The sequence below is a fragment of the Lycium barbarum genome, chromosome 8 (assembly GCF_019175385.1).
Source record: "Lycium barbarum isolate Lr01 chromosome 8, ASM1917538v2, whole genome shotgun sequence".
NCBI classification, from domain to species: Eukaryota; Viridiplantae; Streptophyta; class Magnoliopsida; order Solanales; family Solanaceae; genus Lycium; species Lycium barbarum.
In genome coordinates, this window is record NC_083344.1 from 63087850 (window position 1) to 63097576 (window position 9727).

Consider the following 9727-nt stretch of genomic DNA (forward strand, 5'->3'; position numbering starts at 1 on the left):
ACGTCTGCGGATGGTACGGATAACCCTGAACCCTTGGTAGGGCCAGGTAGAAATAACATTGAGCCTTGGTTGGCCAAGTACGTACGAAACACCGAGCCTTAGGGTCGGGTACGCTATGTATGTATATAAGTGTATGGCTATGTATATAATATGAATATGAATGGGATAAGACTATGTAAAAGAATACGAATAAGGATATGTATACGAATATGAGCACAAGTATGGTACGAGTATTATTATGGGATACGAACGACGATGTATGCAAGTAAGCGACATGATGATGATGATATTACTGTCTCCCCTCCTATGCTATCTTCATATGATATCTATTATGCTTCTATATTGATGTTGATCATTCTTTACATACTCAGTACATTCTTCGTACTGACGTCCTTTTGTTTGTGGACGCTGCGTCATGCCCGCAGGTGCACAGGGAAACAGACTTGATCCATAGCTTCTTATTAAGAGATTGCATAACAGAGCTCCATTTCTTTCGGAGCCGTAGCTTTTGGGTACTTATTCTTTTTTGTATATAATTATGGGCATAGCGGGGTCCTGTCCCGCTCATACGATATGTCATACTCTTAGAGGCTCGTAGACATGTGTATGTGGGTAGAGATGTTCGGCCATGTCGGCCCATGTTTTGTATATCTTTTGTTGGCCTCGTCGGCCTTGTACTTATGATGTGGCATAGATGCCTATGATATGTTAAATGATGATGATCGTCTAATGGGATCAATATGATTAACGATAAGAAAAGGACGAATTGACTCATGGTTCACCTAGATGTTATGTTATGTACGATACGGGGGTGCTCGTCGCGGCCCCCTAGCCGGGTCGTGACAAAAGTGGTATCAGAGCAGTTCAGTCCTAGGATGTGTCTACGAGCCGTGTCTAGTAGAGTCTTGGTTATGGGTGTGTTGCGCGCCATACTTATAAACGAGAAGCTGCGGACATTTTAGAAATATATGACCTTCTTTCTTCATAAGAATCGTGCGATAGAGCTATGATGTAAGAAATTCTTGTTCCTAAATCGTGTGTTGTGTATTTCAGAGATGCCTAAAAAGAAAAAGACTACAGCAGCCCAAAAGGGCAAGACGGTCGCAGAAAAGTGGGCTGAAAGAGCACCGCCACCGGTAGTAGAGAAAGATGAGTCCCAGAGTGCGGCTCAACCTTAGTCCTCCCAGGCAGTTCCTATTACTGAGGAGCACGTGGGAGCCTCAGCCCCAGCTCCAGGTCCTCCACCGAATGCTTCGGGCCAAGACGTGAGAGAGGCCATTAATTTGTTGACTCAGTTGGTTGCGGCCCAGACTCAGAGGCCAAGCGCAGGGCAAGGTGACAGGACTGTTAGTGCAAGGGCCCGTGACTTCATTGCTTTGAAACCCCCGGAATTCTTTGGGTCGAAACTGGAGGAGGATCCCCAGGACTTTATTGATGGTATGCTAGGGACGCTCCGGTTGATACATGCTTTAGACACCGAATCGGTAGATCTAGCGTCATATAGATTGAGGGATGTCTCAATCCAGTGGTATACGGTTTGGATGGCTTCGCAGGGAGCCAATGCACCTCCACCGGTATGTCAAGAGTTTGTTGATGCTTTTCTCCGTCATTATATGCCTCCAGAAGTTCGGCGAGCTAGGGCCGATAAATTCTTAAATTTGAGGTAAGGTAGCATGAGTGCTACAGAGTATAGTCTCCGCTTCAATTCCTTGGCTAGGTATGCTTCGGCCATGGTAGCGGATATGGGCGATCGGGTGCACCAGTTTGTGAAAGGCCTAGGGCCACACTTGATAGATAAATGTTTAACTGCGTCCCTTCAGGATGGCATGGATATTGCACGCATTCAGGCACATGCTCAGGAATTAGAGGAACACCTACAGCAGCGGAGAAATGAACGTGAGCAGGATAGGGGCCATAACAAGAGGGCCAGACCTTCGGGTTAGAGGAGCGAGTCCAGGGGCGGACACAGACAGCAGTTTCCCAGCCATTCAGGCTATTCTATGACCAGCACACCTCCACAGTTCACGGGGCAGAGATTTGACAGATCTACTCATTCCGAGCCGAGTCAGGGTTATTCGGGGTCTCAGTTTAGAGGTGATTCAGGCCAGTCAAGACCACCTGTACCACGATGTTCCCAGTGTGGGAAGTTGCATTGGGGTCGATGCCGATTGGGCTCAGATGGTTGCTATTCATGTGGTCAACCAGGCCATATCATGCGTGATTGCCCCTCAGTACAGGGTAGAGGTAGGACCCAGCCAGCAGGGTCGGCAGCCGAATCATCAGCATCTGTACGCCCTACGGGGACAGGTTCACATGCGCCAGTCGGCCATGGTAGAGGTAGAGGCAGAGCTCCCAGTACTAGCGGTCCTCAGCACCGTATTTATGCTTTGGCTGAACGCCAAGATCTTGAGTCTTCTCCTGATGTGGTCACAGGTATATTATCGGTATTCTCTCATGATGTATATACTTTGATTGATCCGGGCTCCACATTTTCATATGCTACTCCATACATTGCGGGTCGATTTATAATTGAGCCGGAGTCTATCAAACCTTTCGAGGTGTCTACACCCGTGGGTGAATCGGTAATAGCTAGGCGAGTATATAGGAATTGTGTGATTGTGATTTGTGATCGTCGTACCATGATTGATTTACATGAGCTAGAAATGGTAGATTTTGACGTTATTATGGGCATGGATTGGTTGGCTTCTTGTCATGCCAATGTTGATTACCGAATGAAGATGGTTCGTTTCCAGTTTCCAGGAGAACCAGTCTTGGAATGGAAAGGGAATGCGGCATCACCAAAAGGTAGGTTTATTTCCTATCTAAAGGCAAGGAAGATGATCACAAAAGGGTGCATTTATCATCTAGTACGAGTTCAAGATGTAGAAGCTGAGTCGCCGACTCTACAGTCAGTTCCAGTGGTGAACGAATTTCCGGATGTGTTCCCGGAAGAGCTTCCAGGCCTAGTTCATCCCCGTGGGGAGCACCCGTATTGTTCGTCCGGAAGAAGGATGGCTCCTTGAGAATGTGCAATGATTATTGGCAATTGAATAAAGTGACAATTAAGAACAAGTATCACCTCCCGATGATTGATGATTTATTTGATCAATTGCAAGGTGCCAAATGGTTTTCAAAGATTGATTTAAGGTCCGGGTATCACCAAGTAAGAGTTAGGGAGAAAGATATCCCTAAGACAGCTTTCATAACAAGATATGGCCATTTCGAGTTCCGAGTAATGTCGTTTGGGCTAACTAATGCACCGACAGTATTTATGGACTTAATGAACAATGTATTCAGGCCTTTTCTGGATTTATTCGTGATTGTATTCATCGATGATATCCTAGTGTATTCTAGATCCGAGGTAGAACATGCGGATCACTTGCGTATTGTCCTTGGAGTTCTTCGAACTCGAGAGTTATTCGCGAAGTTTCCAAATGCGAGTTTTGGTTGAACTCAGTGGCATTTCTGGGCCACATTGTTGCAGCTGACGGTATTCGAGTGGATAGCCAAACGATTGAGGCAGTAAAGACTTGGCCAAGGCCCACGACCCCTACGGAGGTTCGTAGCTTTTTGGGCTTAGCAGGTTATTACCGAAGATTTGTTGAGGATTTCTCTTCTATTTCTGCACCGCTCACCAAGTTGACTCAGAAGTCAGCTAAGTTTCAATGGACAGATGCTTGCGAGCGTAGTTTCCAAGAGTTGAAAGACCGACTGACTTCAGCCCCAGTCTTGACACTTCCAGAGGGATTGGAAGGATATGTTATTTATTGTGATGCTTCAGGCGTCAGGCTAGGTTGTGTATTGATGCAAAATGGTAAGGTGATTGCGTATGCTTCTAGACAATTACGGAAACATGAGCAGAATTATCCTACCCATGACTTAGAATTGGCCGCGGTGGTCCATGCTTTAAAGATATCGAGACATTACTTATATGGTGTCCACGTGGATATTTATACATATCATAAGAGTCTCCAGTACATCTTCAAGCAGAAAGAGTTGAATTTGCGGCAACGACGATGGCTAGAGTTACTAAAAGACTATGATGTTGAAATCCTGTACCACCTCGGAAAGGAAAATGTTGTGGCTGATGCTCTTAGCCGTAGGTCGATGGGAAGTCTAAGTCATGTACGACCAGAAAAGAAAGATATGGCCCGTGATCTTCAGCAGTTAGCTAGCCTAGGAGTCCGAGTGGTGGACTCAGGTAGCAGCAGAGCTACTATTCAGATTTCAGCAGTTTCATCGTTAGTAGCGGAAGTAAAAGAGCGTCAATTTGAGGATACCATGCTAATGCAGTACAGAGATACACTCCCTAAGAAGGAGGAGTCATCATTTGACATTTCGGAAGACGGAATTCTCCGATGTCAAGGCAGGTTATGTGTTCTCAATGTGGTAGGTCTACGCCATCAGATTTTGAGAGAAGCTCATTGTTCCCGTTACTCCGTTCACCCCGGAGCGACGAAAATGTATCATGATCTTAAGGCTATATATTGGTGGAATGGGATGAAGAAAGACGTAGCGGAATTCGTGGCTCAGTGTCCTAATTGCCAACAAGTGAAGATAGAACACCAAAAGCCGGGTGGCTTATTGCAAGCTATAGAAATCCCGACTTGGAATTGGGAAGTGATTAATATGGATTTCATTACAGGGCTACCCCGTTCTCGACGTAAGTATGATTCCATATGGGTGATTGTGGATAGACTCACAAAGGCAGCTCATTTCTTACCGGTCAGGACGACCTATGTGGCAGAAGATTATGCCAAGCTTTATCTTAAAGAGATAGTGAGACTCCACGGTGTTCCAGTATCTATTATCTTCGATAGAGGAACTCAGTTTACAGCCAAAGTTTTGGAGATCTTTCCAAGAAGGTTTAGGGACCCAAGTGCGCCTAAGCACGGCATTTCACCCCCAGACCGATGGGCAAGCTGAACGTACTATTCAGACTCTTGAAGATATGTTACGGGCATGTATGATAGATTTTGGAGGAAATTGGGATGACCATTTGCCACTCATTGAGTTTGCTTACAATAACAGTTATCATTCTAGCATTCAAATGGCACCGTATGAAGCTCTATATGGGCAAAAGTGTAGATCCCCAATTGGGTGGTTTGAAACCGGAGAAGCTAAGTTGATAGGGCCAGACTTGGTCCAGCAAGCAATAAAGAAAGTTAAGCTCATACAAGATCGGTTGCTAGCGGCTCAAAGTTGTCAGAAGTCCTATGCGGATAATCGTCGAAGAGACTTAGAGTTCGAAGTGAAAGATTGGGTATTCTTGAAAGTGTCGCCGATGAAGGGCGTGATGAGATTTGGCAAAAAGGGGAATCTCAGTCCCCAGTATATTGGGCCATACGAAATTGTGCGCAAAATAGGCAAAGTGTCCTATGAGCTAGATCTACCTCCGGATTTGGAGTCAGTCCATCTAGTATTTCATGTCTCGATGCTTCGGAAGTGTGTTGGAGATCCTACGAGGATCGTCCCAGTAGATGATATTCAGGTGACAGAAAAGCTAACTTATTATGAAATACCCATTGCCATATTAGATAGGCAAGTACGGAGGCTTAGAAACAAAGAAGTGGCCTCAATTAAAGTTCTGTGGAGAAATAAAAATCGAGAGGAAATGACATGGGAAGCGGAAGAGAATATGCGATCCCAATACCCACATTTATTTCAGCCCTTGGAAGAAGTCCAAGATGAGACGTCAAAATCATAAGGTATGTATGATTCCTTTTTATGCATTTAGGTTGTGTGTGGCCAAATTTCTATTGATGTCGTATTATTGTCCTGTGAGGCATTGCTATTGTGGGTTGTTGTGACAATATGGTATTGCCACTTTATAAAGGAAACTCTGGCGAAATGTTTATAGAATTCCCCAAGCCTTTAACATTCGAGGACGAATGTTCCTAAGGGGGGTAGAATGTTACACCTCGGAAAATTTTCCGTTAGTACGCAAGTAAATGAACTAATGATGTGTGCGAGGAGTGTGAGTGTATAATGTTTCATGGGAAATGTATGTAAAGGGATGTGGATTATTGGAATGAAAAGTCGAGAAATGAAAAGAATTGAAAGTTGGCAAAACTGCCCAGTGGTCGTATATTGCAAAATACGGACCGTAAAGTGCAATACGGTCCGTAAACTGGCAGTCGTAAACTGCCATGCAAAGGCTTCAGCTGTCTGCCAGTGGTCGTAAAGTGCAAATACGGACCGTAAACTGGTAAACGGTCCGTAAACTGCCAGGTCGTAAACTGGCATGCCAAACTTCAACTTTCTGCCAGCTGAGGAAAAGGTATAATACGACCTGGTGGACGGACCGTAAAGTGATTTACGGCCCGTAAACCATGGTCGTAAATCACCATGCATGCAGGCCAAAGTCTCTGGTCCTACTTAAGCTTAAAGACGACCACGAGGGACGGTCCGTAAAGTGGAATATGAACCGTAAACCTCCATGGACGACCACTGTTCACCCAGCACAGATTTTTCAATTCATTAAATATGAGGATCAAGACTTCTTTTATTTCATTACAACATTACACCGCTTCTCTCTAAAACTTCTCTCTACATTTATTATATGAGTTTCCCAGGATTTTAAGTCATCCATAACATTAAGCCAAGTGAATCAAGGATAAGGGAATCATCAAGGATCATCCAAGTCAAGAAATCCAAATGGAGAAAAACTAGGGTTTTGCTCAAAGAGGAGTATTATCAACCAAAGCTTGTTCCTACAACTTCTAAGGTAAGATTCATGATTTTTACAAGATGTTTAAGGTATTGGAGAATTAAAATACATGGATTGTAGAAAATGTGGTCAACTAGGTCATGATTGATGAATAGTGACATTTTGAGAAATAGTTTGAATTGAGTTATGAATGTTGTTGTGTTGTGATATGAATGTGTTATAAATGGTATTAAGATCATGAACTAAACACTTTAGACGAATGGACGAAGATGGGTATTGTGACCATGAATGTAGGTGAATTAGAGGCAAATTGAGGACTCTAGATAATGTGGATAATGTGAATGACTAATGGCCATTGTTATGATATTAATGAAGGTATAAACACTAGCATTGGAAGGGAACGTGCAAGTGTAGAATAGTTCGACGGAAAGGTATGTGAGGCTAACCCTTCTTTCATAAGGCATGATTCTTTGGCCATATTCCTAATTCCTCTAAATGAGTATGTTGTCTCCAAATGATTGATATTCTGAGCTCATAAGCTCACGACCCTTGATACGTGCTACGAATGTACTACGCACCCCATTGACGAGTAAGCATAAGATAGAGATGTAGCGAAAACGATGATGATAGTGATGACGATGATAATAATAATGATGCTAAAGGTGCCTACGAGCTATTATATTCACATGTGCCTATGAAGGGCTATAATGACACCCCGAGCTTATAATGCCGGGTAGAATATAGGTATATGGATGTATATATCTATGTATGTATGTATGTATATGATTACGTAACGCGCACACACGTCTGCGGATGGTACGGATAACCCTGAAGCCTTGGTAGGGCCAGGTAGAAATAACATTGAGCCTTTGTTGGCCAAGTACGTACGAAACACCGAGCCTTAGGGTCGGGTACGCTATGTATGTATATAAGTGTATGGCTATGTATATAATATGAATACTAATGTGATAAGACTATGTATAAGAATACGAATAAGGATATGTATACGAATATGAGCACAAGTATGGTACGAGTATTATTATGGGATACGAACGATGATGTATGCAAGTAAGCGACATGATGATGATGATATTACTATCTCCCCTCCTATGCTATCTTCATATGATATCTATTATGCTTCTATATTGATGTTGATCATTCTTTACATACTCAGTACATTCTTCGTACTGACGTCCTTTTGTTTGTGGACGTTGCGTCATGCCCGCAGGTGCACAGGGAGATAGACTTGATCCATAGCTTCTTATTCAGAGATTGCATAGTAGAGCTCCATTTCTTTCGGAGCCGTAGCTTTTGGGTACTTATTCTTTTGTGTATATAATTATGGGCATAGCGGGGTCCTGTCCCGCTCATACGATATGTCATACTCTTAGAGGCTCGTAGTCATGTGTATGTGGGTAGAGATGTTCGGCCATGGCGTCCCATGTTTTGTATATCTTTTGTTGGCCTCGTCGGCCTTGTACTTATGATGTGGCATAGATGCCTATGATATGTTAAATGATTATGATCGTTTAATGGGATCAATATGATTAACGATAAGAAAAGCACGAATTGACTCATTGTTCACCTAGATGTTATGTTATGTACGATACGGGGGTGCTCGGGTGGGGTAGCACCGGGTGCTCGTCGCGGCCCCCTAGCCGGGTCGTACACATACGGCGCCATCTAGATGCTGGAGTGATAACTATTATTATAAGTGAATTCAATAAGTGGCAAATGATCATCCCAGCTACCTCTGAAATCAATAACACAGGCCCGTAGCATATCTTCCAGCGTCTGAATAGTACGTTCGGCCTGTCCGTCAGACTGAGGATGGAATGCGGTACTAAGACTCACCTGAGTTCCTAATCCGTCCTGAAACGACCTCCAGAAGTTAGCTGTAAACTGTGCACCTCTATCGAAAATAATGGATGTAGGAACTCCGTGAAGCCTTACTATCTCTTTAATATACAACTGAGCATAATCCTCAGCCGAGTAGGTGGTCCTGACCGGAAGAAAATGGGCTGATTTTGTCAGCCTGTCAACAATAACCCATATAGAATCATACCTTCGCGGAGTGCGCGGTAAACCTGTAATGAAATCCATATTAATTATTTCCCATTTCCAAGCTGGAATTTCCATTTCCTGTAGCAATCCTCCAGGTTTCTGATGCTCGATCTTAACCTGTTGGTAATTTGGGCACTGAGCAACGAACTCTGCGATATCTCTTTTCATACCATCCCACCAATATAAACATCTGAGATCGTGGTACATTTTAGTAGATCCAGGATGAACAGAATACCGCGCATAATGTGCCTCTCCCATAATCTGTCACCGCAGCCCTGCAACGTCAGGTACACATAACCTGCCTCCATATAGTAATACCCTGTCAGGTGAAATATCAAATTGGGTCTTCTCCTTATCAAGGGCCGCATCTCTGTGCTTTACCAAAATAGGATCCTCATATTGGCGTCGTTTCACTTCTTCCATAATAGACGATTCAGCAACTTCTCGGACAGAAACCCCAATATTTCCAGAATCGGCCAAACGGACTCCAAGACTGGCTAGCTGATGAATCTCACGAACTAATTCTTTCCTTTCTGGCTGTACGTCGGTCAAACTGCCCATAGACTTGCGGCTAAGTGCATCTGCTACAACATTGGCTTTTCCCGGATAATATAAAATGTCGACGTCATAATCTTTCAATGGCTCGAGCCATCTCCTCTGCCGCAAATTCAGCTCCTTTTGCTTAAAAATATACTGAAGGCTTTTGTGATCCGTATAGATATCAACATGAACCCCATATAAGTAATGCCGCCATATCTTCAAAGCATGAATTACCGCGGCTAGTTCCAGATCATGAGTAGGATAATTTCTCTCGTGCGGTCTGAGCTGCCGGGAAGCATAGGCTATAACTCGACCATGATGCATTAGTACACAACCTATCCCAATACCGGAAGCATCGCAATAGATAACATACCCATCTGGCTCCTCGGGAAGAGTTAGAACCGGAGCTGTAATCAACCTTTCCTTCAGCAACTAGAAGCTGTGTTCACAAGC